The 12,990-nt window shown below is 50.8% G+C and overlaps 1 protein-coding gene across 1 annotated transcript in view; it reads right to left on the bottom strand.

Annotated features, from left to right (window-relative positions):
- Positions 1-12,249, bottom strand: part of Rims3 (regulating synaptic membrane exocytosis 3) — a 35,444-nt gene extending 23,195 nt beyond the window's left edge. The window contains exon 1 of the mRNA XM_046468627.2: positions 11,988-12,249. The gene's annotated coding sequence lies outside the window, so the exon portion shown is untranslated. The remainder of the gene's footprint in view (positions 1-11,987) is intronic.
- Positions 12,250-12,990: the final 741 nt, after the last annotated feature.

Here is a 12,990-nt window from a genome sequence, read left to right as displayed (position 1 = left end):
GGCAGTTAGAGCAGGAGGTAAGTACAACTGTGGAAGAGGGGGTTGGAAAAGGAGGCTGGGAGCAGCCAATGAAAGGGCCCTAAAAGTTCTAAGAAGTGTGGCTTAATCCTGTAGGAGTGAAATATGACACAATTCAGATGTAATGTTTTATAGAGATCAATCTGACACTGAGGTGCAGAATCAGAAGCAGCTGGCAGCAGGGAGGGCTGCTACACCAAGGCAGGCAGGCAGGGATGTGCTGCTTCTAATCCCATGTGTGAAGAGGAAAGCATGACCAGGAGTTGTGGGTAGGGTCAGGGAACTGCCTGAAGTTGGAGAGAGGAAACAAATGTAATCCCAGATGGTTTGTAGGAAGGTTGGGGCTTGAGGAGTCATCAGCTGAGCCCCTAGGACAAACCTGGGTTAAGGAGAAGATAAATCCTCATTTTAGTCATGATGAGTCTGAGATAATCTTGCAGCTTCTGCGTGGAGGTGCTGGGCAGGTAAGCAGATCCACTGAGCTCAGGAGAGCTACATGAGTGGGCAGGAGTGGGGTGTGTTCCCAGAGGGAAATGTGGGGTATGGAAAAGAAGGGTAATACCCAGAAGAGTATACAGGTGAAGAAGGGTGACAGGTGATACCCACAGTCAGAGATAGAACAATAAAATGAGAGAGTTCAAAGTAGTACTCAGAGAAGATGCCATGAGTACATAGATGGCCAGTCTGGCACCCTACAAAACCATGATGCTGAGACCAAAGAAAGGCCTGAAAGGATGAGATCCAGAAAGGATGTGAAGATGCACCCCAAAGCCCATTCTAAGGGGCAGGGGAATTCCAGACCTGAGAAGAAGCACAGAGCACAGTTTGAATAGCAAGCAGCATTGAGACTGGAAGAGAAGGGGGCTGGATCCCTAAGAGAGGCCTAGGCTGCAGAAGGATCCCAAGGGCCCTGGGGCTCTCTAGCACTTAATTCCAGCTCAGCCCTGGCACGGGAAAGGCAACCCTCCTCCACTCTCCCCACACATGCAAATCCTGTGATTTGGCTCCTGGCTACAGAACCTCCAGGGCCAAGCAGAGATCTTGGAGAACAGGTCTGTGGATCAAAGCCCTATTGCTGGTGAGCAATAATTTATCATCCAACTGAGACCAAGTGAGCAGGGACACTACTAACAATCACACCAGGACAATGTGTACATGTGTGTGTTTGGGCTACCCTAGGCAAACCCAGTTATATGGTCACCGTAGCCCCGAAGGATACTGGATCCCAATAAGATACCCTGCTCCCCTTCCTGGATAGAGTGGGGGAATTGACCAACAGCCTTAGGGACAGTCAGTTCGTCCTGAGAGTAGGAGCCCTTCACTGAGAGTGCTGGTGGCTGGGGCAATGTCTCCCTCGTCCTGGCCGGCCCTCTTCTGAGCACTGACGCCCCCAACTGGGGCAGACGCAGCAGCACCAAGGACAGCGGCCGGTGCTCACTCAGTGCCGCCCCTCCCCTGGCCGGGCTGCTCAAGAGCTGATCAATATTTCATGGGGGGAAGGGGCTCCAGTTACCAGGTCCGCGCCAAGCCGGAAGGCGCCGCTGCGCCGGCTGCCTGCCCTGGGGACCCTCCTCTGGAACCCAGCACAGCCGCAGCCCTGGCTGGGCTGACACTGCCCCCGCCCCCACCCCTGGCCCCTTCCAGGCATGCCACACATCTTCACTGGGCCACCCAGACACACAGCTGTACAAAGACGACAACATACTCAAAACGACGAGCACACACCACACCCAGCATGCGAGCCTCGTCAGGGCGTGCAGATGCCCCGCGCGGAACACACAGAAACACACACACAAGCGTCACAGACATGAATTGCACGGAGATGCAGTGACCACAGACTCACCCGCATCACACACAGACACATGAGATCCCCTGCCACACACACAAACTCGCATGCTGCATGAAAACTCCCTCAGAGAAAACCTCAGACATATTACGCGAGGATCCATTCACCACAGACGCGCTCAATGCACCTTCACCGAGACCCTCATTCCCCACGGAAGCGCAAGCACCCACATGCGCTCTGCTCAGGCCCACCACCCCCAGGGCGCCCAGGCCACACTCCCAGGGAACATGGGAATGGACAAGGTGTAGACAGGACTCCCTACCTCCTAGCTGCCCTCTCTGCTCTGACTCTGGTCTTGGGCCCTGCGGAGAAATCCACTGAGTCCTCTGAGGCCTCCTGGGATCTGCTGCTTAGTCCCCAGGGACAGGCAGTCAGCAGCACAAAGAGGTGGGTGAAGCAGAGGAACAGGGACCTCTGAGGTATGCTATCCTTCAGCCCTAAGCTCTGGGGCATGAAGCTCCAGGGACTGCCTCACCTTTACCTGAAGCTCCCAGAGCCTCTCTATTCTCTGGGATTCCAAGCCTCTAGGAAGCCCAGAGGCCAGTGTTATGTACTTGGACCAGAACTGTGGGTATGTAGCTCTTGCTTGTCACAAGAGGTCTCAAGTTCTGGCCTCAGAGATGAGAGGGCATCTAACTCCATCCAGACACCCCAGCTACAAGAGCCTCCCTCTCAAAGCAGGTTGTAGGGTTGGTGGCACAAATTCTCCTTTGGCAGGATGACCACTGCAGGAGTATGCAAAAGAAATGCAAGCCAGGGCACAAAGGAAACAAAGGGGAGCAGGCAAGCATAGCAGGGACAGACCACCAAATTTATCAGGTAGGTGGAGGGAAATCTTTCAAGGTTAGGCCAATGGTCCACATCTGACAATTCCATGTCATTTCTCAATTTTGCATTATTCACATACCACTGTAAACCAACCACCTCACAGTTTCCAACAGACCCATATACTACTGTACTACATGTTATTTATTTTTAAATTTACACTTTTAACCTAAATCCATCAATTTTAAATAGAAACTTGGTGTTACTACTATAAGTAAAAAGCCAATATCACTTTTAATAAATATAAAACACAGCAAAACAAAGACAGTAAAAAAAAGTTATATTATAAAATTTTAGCTACATCGAGTTGCCAACCAAAGTTCTCAGCCTAGTCTGAGATTTCTCTGTTCAAAAGGGAAGCTCACAAGTGTTGGGAAGTTGTAAAAGCACATAGGCAATGACACACTTTCTCCTTGAGACAGTTTCAGATTTGCTACAGTTGAGAGGGAACCAATTTTCTATGTGCACTGACATTATGTGTAATGACAGGTCCATGAGCCCCTAGAAGTCATCTGGAGCCCCAAATGGCACATTGGCAGTGTACATGCTGGGAAGCTTATCCACATTGCCCACCTCTTGCAGGAGCTAGGCACAGTGTCCAGCCAGCACCCCATTTGCTGCCACCCATTCTGGTAATGACAACTCTTTAAAAATTGCTCACAAGTTGTCACCAAATCCCTTCTAATGTGAGCCTCACAGCAGGAACTATCATGTGTGTGCATGTGTGAGTACATGTGTGTGTTTACTAGGAATTGAACCCAACCCTTTTTATTTTTATTTTGAGACAGGGTCTAGCTAAGTTGCCCAGGATAGCCTTGAACTCCTCCTGCCTCAGACTCCAGAGTAGCTTGGATTACTGGTATTTGCACCACAGCCAGTCTATCATCCTCATTTATGAATGAGAATACTAAAGCTCAGGAAGGTTAAGAGACTTGTCCACAGTCACATGGCCAAACAGGGTAGATCGGCAAGTAGAAGACTGGCCTCCAAGCCAGATGCCTTTCAACTCTACCTCCATCCACCTGCCTATAGCCAGGGGCCTTGGCTCTGGGCTGGTCCTATGTTGGGCAGTAGAGAAAGCGGGAAGATGGTAACCTGGTACCTGTGAGGCCCCCACAATTCCAAAAGGCAAACAGGCAAGTGAATAAGTTGTTGGGATTAAGAGCTTTTACTTTGGAGGAGTTCAAGACTAGCCTGCTGTGTATTGCTAGTCTATAAATTCTACCTTCAGAACCTCAGTTTCCTTCTCCATAAAATGGGGAAAATAATAGTACCCATCTCAAAGGAAGTGAGGATCAGATGAATAATGCATGTGCATGGTATCTGGCACAGAGTAAATACTCAAAAAATGGTTATTACTAGGACGGTACAAAGAACAGAATCAAGATAGGCAAAGAATGACTGACTGGGGGAGGGAGAATGGGCATGGTATAATTCATTCATTCATTCTTCTTTCCTTCCTTTCCCTTCCTTCCTTCCTTCCTTTCTGGTGTAGATGGACACAACACAATGCCTTTATTTTTATGTGGTGCTGAGACTCGAACCCGGATCCCACCTGTGCTAGGTGAGCGCTCTACCATTGAGTCACAATCCCAGCCTGGGCATGGTATGATTATTCAATGAGGAAAGGAAATGAGTTAAGTCTTAGAGAATGAGTAAGATGTTGGTAGGACACACCATCCCCTTCCCTCTCTCCCTACTCCAAAGAGAAGTGAGGAAATTCATGGTCTCATCTCCTTTTCTCTCTGCTCAGGCCTCTGACTTATAGGTCACAGGTTCTTTAGAGCCTGGCCACTGATCCCAGGAAAAGGAGTCCCATCTAAGTCATAATTCCAGGTCCCTTTTCTCCAAATGCTGCCCACAAGGAAGCCCGGGGCTCAGGCCGGACTGCCTGAACCCCCTAGCATGCTAAGGATTCCAGCAGATGTCTTTTAAAGTACTAATCCAGCTAAGAACCCTCCTTCTCTGAAGTGGGCATCAAGAGCCATGTTCACATGTCTGACTTTGTGATCTTCCCAGCAGGCGGCAAATGATTGATCCAGGGTAGGTACATGACCCCCTCAAAGCCAATCAGATCCTCTCCTGGGAATCTAGAAGAGCCCTGAGTTCTATCTCTGAATATGGCTGGAACTGAGTGCCACAATAAAGGAACTATGGGTGGCTTGGTGCCTGGAAAAGCAGAGAAATATAGTGTGTGGAGAGAGAAAGGCAAAGGCAGCCATCAGTGTGTACAGTACAGAAAACAGTTGATTCACAGATTCACATTCCTCTGGTCTTCTGGGTTCCACTTTCCCCCAAATCTAACTTTTCTTTCCCTTGAATTCCCAGGAATTCCAAGGCTGGCTCAAGTGGATTTCTTCTTTCTTTCTTTCTTCCTTTCTTTCTTTCTTTTTAGTTGTAGATGGACACAACATCTTTAATCTTTACTTTATTTATTTATTTTTATGTGGTGCTCAGGATCAAACCCAGTGACTCACACATGAGAGGCAAGCTCTCTACCACTGAGCTACAACCCCAGCCCTCAAGTGGATTACTGTACATAACCAGAGAATTAATTAAGACAAGGGATATGTATGGCACATGCAATTCCATGTAATTTCAGCTACTTGTGAGGCTGAGGCAGGAGGATCACAAATCTGGAGTCATCCTAGGCAACTTAGCAAGACCCCATCTCAAAATATAAATAGATAAATCAAAAGGATTTTTTGAGGGATATACCTCAGAGGGGTAGAGTGCCAGTGGGTTCAATCCCCAGAACCACCACCAAAAAAAAAAAAAAAAAAAAGACCAGAGATAAGCTGGGAGCTAGAGATAGATGAAAACATGAATAATTGTGAGGAAAAAAAAAACCTGTAACTGCCTGCAGTGAAGGAGTCCAGTTTAGCAGGAGAGAGCGAGGAAGAGATTTAGGTTCCGCACAGATGTGGCAGAGGGAGGGTGGGCTAACTTTCCAGGAGGGGTAAAGGGTTCCAACACAGGCTTTGCTGCAGAGATGTTAGCTGAGCTGATTAAAGACTGAAGGACATTCTCCACAGTGACAAAGTAGGGGAGGGGAGGCACTATGAGCACAGGGAACAGCAAGTGCAGGTGCACAGAGGTACAAAACAGACTGCCATGTTAAAGGAACAGCCAGGTGTTCAAAGTGTGCTACGGAAGCATGGGAGATGCGGCTGGACAGGGAGTCTGGCACAGATCATAAAGAGCTTTGAATATCATGATAAGAAGCTGAGGCCTTTTCCTGTCAGCAATGGGGAGCGATTGAAGTATTTTAAGTAGCAGAGGGTGACAGGGTCAGTTCTTTGTTTTGGAAAGAACTCTCTGGGGCTGTATGGAGAAAGGACTAGAAAAGGCAGGCCTGAGGGCAGAAAGGCCACTTAGGATGCTCTTTGCTTTCATTCACCAACCCACTTATTGAGTACCCACTACGTGCCAGAGCCACGCAACATGGGATTCCTGACCCATAGAATGTACAGGCTAGCAAGAGAGAGAAACATGATGAAAGAGAAATTCAAGTGTGGTGAGTGTCATGAAGAAGTACAAGCTTCTGTGGATGGAGCAGTGTTTAGTTCCCGATTTTTAGGCTTCCCTGAAGAAACAGTGCTAGAGCTGGTGACCCTGTGAAGAATAAGTGGGAGTCAGAATGACCCTGGGAGTGGGCCTACATTCCAGGATCAGGGACAACGTGTGGGCAAGTCAAGCAGCTGAGGGAGAGGGAGAATGGTAGAAGATGCTACAAAAAGGCAGGCAAGGACCAGATCACACAGGGATGTGGAGACTGCGTCACTGAGTCTGGATTTTATTCTAAGAAGTCCTAGAAGTCTTAAGCAGGGAAATGACACAATCAAACATTTATCTTTAGAAGATTGCTCTGGCTACAGTATGAAAAATAAAATTAAGTGGGGCAGGAACAGAAAGGTACGAAGTCAAAATATGAAGCTGTCACCAATGTCCAGATGAAAGACAATGGTGGTCTGGAGGGGGCCGCGGGTAGGAAGAAGGTCCACAGACCAGACGGAGGTACGGAGGAAAACTAACAGGACTTGCTGAGGCTTGGCTGTAGGGTGTGGGGGCGAAGAAAGAGAGGCGTCCAGGAGAATTTCTAGCTTCCAGCTTGAGCAAGTGGGTGGATGATGGTGCCAGATATGAGATGGGGACCCTAGAAGCAAAGCAGGTGCAAGCAGTAGAGCTGGGGACCTGGGTTGGAACCTGAAGCCTTACTGTCTGTGCCCAGGAAGCAGTTAGATCTGCAGGTCCTGAACCAGAAGATATCATTACAGTCAGATGACCTGGGGGGGGGGTGGCAAAGAGGGGGATGGCAGAGAAAACAATGTGGTTAAAAAAAAAAAGTGGCGGGGGGCGGTGCAGCTCTAAAGAGCCCATAGTAGCAGTGGGACTAGGGCTCTAAGCTTGGAAAATCAAAACTATGAAATCCAAAAGTTACCTATCTCAGCACCTGGTGTCTTGGCTTTAGCTCCCATTCTTGGCCAAGCAGCATCCCTAACCACCCCCTGCCCTGCACAGACACTTCTCATCTGAGAACACCCTCCATCTCCTCTGCACCTTCTTCCCACTGAGCAAAGCCAAGTTCTCCTTCAGGCTTCACTCTGTAGTCCCTCCTCCTAGGTGAAAACATCCCTGGTCCAGGCATTACCTCAGCAGCTCAATAACCTGACTTTGAATTCCAGCTCTGTCACTTGACAACTATGTGGCAACCTTTAGCCAAATAACTTCAGTTTCCTCATCTATACAATGGAAATGATAATAATACCCACCTCATAGGGCTGCTTGAAAATGAGTATGCAAAGTGCTACCAAAGCACCAGCACACAGTAAGCACTAAGTAAATGTTACTATGATTAACATCCCACCCACCTTCAGGCAGTTAGTCATGCCCTCCACCTTTCCTGTCCTCTACTTGGGAACTATTTGCAGGTCTATGTTTCTCCCTGTCTATTCCTATCCCGCCTCGATTTGTGGGCTATATAATATGCAGGGCCCAGTGCTAAATCAAAGTGCAAGAACTTCTGTTCAAAATTAAGAAATTCAAGATGGTGACAGCAGAAAATTAAACCAAGTATGGGGTCCTTCAGAGCCCAGTGTGACCATGGACTCTTTTTTAATGTTTTTATTAGTGCATTATAGTTACACATAATAGTGGTGTTCATTTTGATATATTCATACATGCATGAAATACATTTTTCTCCAATATAGTCCCCAGTACTTCCACTTTCCCTTTCTCCTCCCTCTGACTGTCCCCCTTCCTCTCTTCTACTGGTCTTCCTTCTACTTATTTATTGTTGTTTTAATTGGTGGTTCACAGATATATAAAAAGGTGGAATTTTCTGTGGTATATTCATCCAAGTATATAGCCTAATTTGGTCAGTTTCATCCAAAGTTCTCCCTTTTCCCATGTCTTCTCCCTAATCCCCTTCTTCTACTCCAAAAATCTCCCTTCTGTTTTAAGAAATTGGACTTTTAAAACCCACCCTGCTCCCAAATCCTAACCAGCTCTGGGCATGGTCTACAGTAGGTGCCAGCCCCCATGCAATAGAGTAAAAAATGCCAGCAGACACTGAGATAGGGCTTTGTGATTTCCATCTAGAATTTCATTTTATCCTTCCCATAGACAGACTGATATCAACCCCACCTTACAGTTGAGAACACTGAGGTACAGAGACAGGGTGTGCCTTCCTCATGGACTACAGAGCCAGGATGTGAACACAGGCCCGTCTGGTGCCAAAGCCCTGCCTCTTGCCCTTCTAGTTCCCCATGGAGGTTGGGAAAACCTGGCCCCAAGGGCTGAACTTTGTCAACAAGGCTGAGATGCAGCTCAGCCCAGAGAGAGGGAGCTTGAGGGACTAGGACTGGCCCTCTCCCTGCTGAGGCAAGCCACATAAACAACCACTCCCTAGGTGCCAAGGCAGAAGGCAAACTGTCTCTTGAGAGAGGCTCTGCCTGGGCCCACACAGCCGGGGCCACACAGCCCAGTCCATACCCTGGAGATCTGATCCCGCCCACCCTGCTTAAAACCCTGTAGGGGCTGCCACTGGCCTCAAGACAAATCCCCAAGTCCCCAGTATCCTACTAGACCAAGGAGGTCTGGCCTGGCTGTCCCTGGGCCTGCCTACACCTCCCCCTGCCCACCACACCAAGCCTGTTGCCACCATTACCAGGTCCCCAGACATACTGTTCCCTCGCTTCTTGCTTCTTTACGCCCTCAACTCATTGGCATATTTCATGCCTTGACTAAGATGCCACCCTCTCCAGGAACCCTTCCTAGAACCCAGAAAGTAAGAGAACCTGTCACCTCCAGTAATGGGTTCTGGAGCCTCCTTGAGTCCCTCCTTTCAACACTTGTCAAATGTGTATAGTTACCTGCTGGGGGTCATGATACTACTAGAATGTTGGCTCCAGGTGGGCAGGGGCTATTTGGCTCTTAGAGCTTGGTATATCCTCAGAACACGGTGAATTGAATGCATCTTCCTGCAACACAGGCAGGAGGGCCTTGCACTGTTTCTTCTCACCCCTCCTCCATGACCCTCCTTTCCTTGTCTGGGTATCTTGTGCTCAATGTGTGAAGAGCCCAAACTTGCAAAGGAAAGGGAATCACTATCGTAGAGTAGGGGCCAGGCCTGGGCTCAGTCCTGTATGACCACTTCCTACACTGAATCCTCACCACTTTCCAGATGGGGTGGGCCAGTATAGGTACAAAATATTCCTACTTGCTGGAGGGGATGGAGACTCAAGAGTTGAGGCCACAGAGTGAAGTGGTAACAGGTTCCAAATGGAGGACAGAGGATCTGAACCCGGCTGTCTGATGCTCAAGTACTTTGTCTCTTCTGTGCCCCAGACCACACACCCCTGTGACTCACCACTGCCAGCCACCTTACCCCCACCCAGAGAGCAGTTTCTAACCCACACCGTCAGTCTGCACATCCCAGCCCACAGAGCTCCTCTGTCAGGACAGCAGTCTACCAGTGTGGAAGGGGCCAGCACTGAAGTCGCCCCTCTCCAACATCAACAGAATGCCAGTGTGGGAGGTCAAATACACCCCCAGGTCAGCCAAATACTAATGGGGGAGGCACCCACCCCACTGTCAGCAAAATGCCAGCACAGAAGATACACTGTGTACCCCAAGTCAGCAGAACGCGAGCAGGGGAGACTGCTAGTCAGCAAAAGGCCAGTGCAAGAGACACTTCCCTACACCCCCTCTGTCAGGGCCCATGACTTGGGTGGGTGTGCACAGAGAGTCCCTAAGGTGGGGCTCCTGGGGTGGGAAAGGCCCTGGGCCCACTGTTGCCTGGGGGAGAAGGCTGCGCTGGGGAGTGGGGCAGACTCAGGTGAGAGTTCTCACATGGCACTAATGAAATCAACCACCAGCCTGCCCCTCCTTCCCCAGGGACCCTCCAGGCTCCAGCTGATGCAATGCCCAGACCGGATAATTGTTTTCTTGTCTCCTTAAAGGGCCAGCTGCTGTTACTGCTGCAGACATCACCCAGACCCCTGACAGAACCCCAAAGAGCCCAGCACCTGGGCAAGGAGAGGAGGAGCCCAGAGAGTAGCAGCCTCAGGCCTGGGCTCTGCAGAGTAAATTCAATTAATGTCCATCCAGAGACCAGAAGTGTTGTTGAGCAAGAGGGAGTGAAAACAGTTAAGACAGTGACAGAGACCACATGTCCTCAGGGAAGGGAGCATGGCCCCTGCTGAGTCGTCAGCACCTGGCTCTTGAACACCTGCCCCAGCAAGTGCTTGGCAAAGGATTTACTCATGAGTTCAGCAGTTATCTACTGAGCTGTCCTGAGTGCCAGGCACTGGGCTAAGACCTAAATCTACCATTTCATTTACTCCTCTGAGTAGGTGGGTCTTTTTTATTGAAAGAGGCTCAGAGAGGGGAAGTGATTTATTTAATACCACACAGCTAGAAAGTGGCAGAGCCTATGTTTGAAGCCAAGTTTAACCAACTCTGGGCTTCATACTCTGCACAGGGTCAGGTAAGTGTAAAACCCCAGGAAGTCCCTTAAGCCAGGTAGCTGCGCGCTGAGGACAGGGAATGGATGTGTGGGCCCCAAGCAAATTCCAAAAGACCTGGTGCTTGGTTTAAGCACAGGTTGTATGGGTCCCCTTCCCAGCAGGCCCCTGACCAACCAAAGAATGCCCCATTAGGCTGCCCACTTGCCCTAGGGATGTTGGCAGCTGTATGATTACAGACTAATTGGTGGCTGACAGCAACTATGGGAATGGCTTGTTAACCCCTTGGTGACCAAGCCCAACCCAGAGAGACCTTCCCCCCCATTGTTCAGAACCCAAACCCAAGAACCTCAGACCTGAGAAATCCTGGGTAGGATGGGACCAAAGGTGTAGCAGCCTTCTTCTCCACACCCAGACAACGCATCTGGGGCTAGGGTTGAACACTGACATTCAACCAGGTTCCAAATCCCCAAAGGGCCACATTCAAACAGCCCTCAGGTGGCAATGCCAGCCAGTGTCCCTTGCTCTCTGCCCTTAGGTATGGCATTGCCAATCCCAGGCTAGGATCACAAGAGTTATGAGCCCTTCCTGAGTTTCCAGGCCCAGAATCCTGGAAAGAAACACTCCTCAGGACTCAGTTGTCTAGAGAAGGTGATGGGGGCATGAGTTCCAGGCAGTCAGGAAGCCAAGCATGGAGATATCCTTCCTGGGACCAAGAGGTACACAAGTTGCCCACCAAGGGTCTTGTCAAGCCTCCTTGAACCCTGGCTCCCCACGGTTCTACTGGCCAAATGTCTTTCCGAGCTTCCCAGAAGCCCCTCTTCCCACTTGAGACTGGAGTGAGTACCACCCTTTCTTTCATGGGATGGCAGGAGAGGGGGGGTCCTAGGAGCACCATAATGGTGTCACGTTGGGAAGAAAAAGTGGCCGCTTCCCAACCAGGGCACAGGCAGGAGGGAGAAAGGTAGGCTGCCTTCCAGTTCCCTTTCCAAGAGGAATTTTAAGCACTTTCCAAAAATGTCAAGCGAGGCAATGCTGTTGAAGACCTAGGGCCCCAGGTGCTCTGAGCATCAGCAAAGAACTCAAGACTCTGGGGCCCCCTACCCCATTTTCCCCGCTTCCTCAATCACCCCACGTCCCCCTCTTATACCTCAGCCCCCGCCCCAGAGCCGTCACACTCGCTGTGCTCATCCCTGAGCCCCCGCCCCCCAAACCGGCACACTCACAAGCCTACGTTGCGCTTCACCGCCAGAACCCCCATCCGCGTGGTCCCCCAGCCTGCAGCCCCCTCCCCACGTCCACTCCCAGGCGAGCAAGGCCTACTGACTTACCCCGAGGTGGGGCCGGAGTCCAGACAGGCAAGGGGCTCCGCAGGCCGTGGCAGCTCCGCAAGGCGGGGCAGGTGTTCCCCGGGACCCCGCCCCGCGGACCCGGCGGTAGGCGCGGCCCGGCCCCTGGCGGGCGCGGACTTTGAGAGGGTAGGGACGCGGGGCGGGGAGGGGCGACGAGAGAGGTTCACGGGGGCATCGCCCGCCACCGGGCCAGGCAGCTCCGCTCCGCCCGCCTGCGCTGCCGGCTCAGCACCCGCCACCGTTCTCAGACGCCGCCGGGTGCAAAGCCCGAGCCCGGGCTGGCGGGAGGCGAAGAGGGAGGCGGGGCTTGCTGAGGGCGGAGCCTCTGGTTGGTGGGAGGGGCCACAGAGACGGGGCGGGGCCAGTGCGCTGGGGCTGGTGGTGGGCAGGGCCTAAGGAATAGGGAGGGTCTGGATTTGTCTGGTTGGGGGCCACGGGGGTTGTTGAGGCCTTGAAGGGGTGTACCTGGAAGCAGCAGGGTCTGGGAATGCCTCAGGCTTTTCCCTGTCTCTAGGATGCTCCTTACCTTCTGCCGGCCATTCCTCTCCTCCACCACCCCTGCCATCTATTTTTTTCCCATCCTTCTTGCTCTTTGAGGCAACTCCCAGGACCTCACTGGCACCGAGTTGCTCCTGCTCTACCCTGAACTGGATCCAGGAATGTCAGATGGTGAAAGAAGGGGAAACAACTTACAAATAAATACCAAGTCCATTTTACAGATGAAAAAACTGAAGCTCAGAGAGAAGGAAAGACTTGCCCAAGTGCCTGTGAAGAAAAAGAATACAATGTGCCTTTCTGACAGAGGGTAAGGGAGGACAGAGTATCCTTCCCGTGACCTAAGTTAACCTCCTTCACCCGCCCTCCCTATTCCTTCTAGGACTGTAATTTTCAACTAGACATTTCACACCCCCTCAGGGGACTTTTGACATTGTCTGGAGACATTTTTGTTTTTCACAACCTAGGGGAATCTCTCAGAAGAGAC

This window comes from Marmota monax, unplaced genomic scaffold, assembly GCF_021218885.2.
Source record: "Marmota monax isolate L192 unplaced genomic scaffold, Marmota_monax_Labrador192_F-V1.1 WCK01_AAM20220418_F8-fsc00008, whole genome shotgun sequence".
NCBI lineage: Eukaryota > Metazoa > Chordata > Mammalia > Rodentia > Sciuridae > Marmota > Marmota monax.
This window is presented reverse-complemented; position numbering and strand designations above follow the sequence as displayed.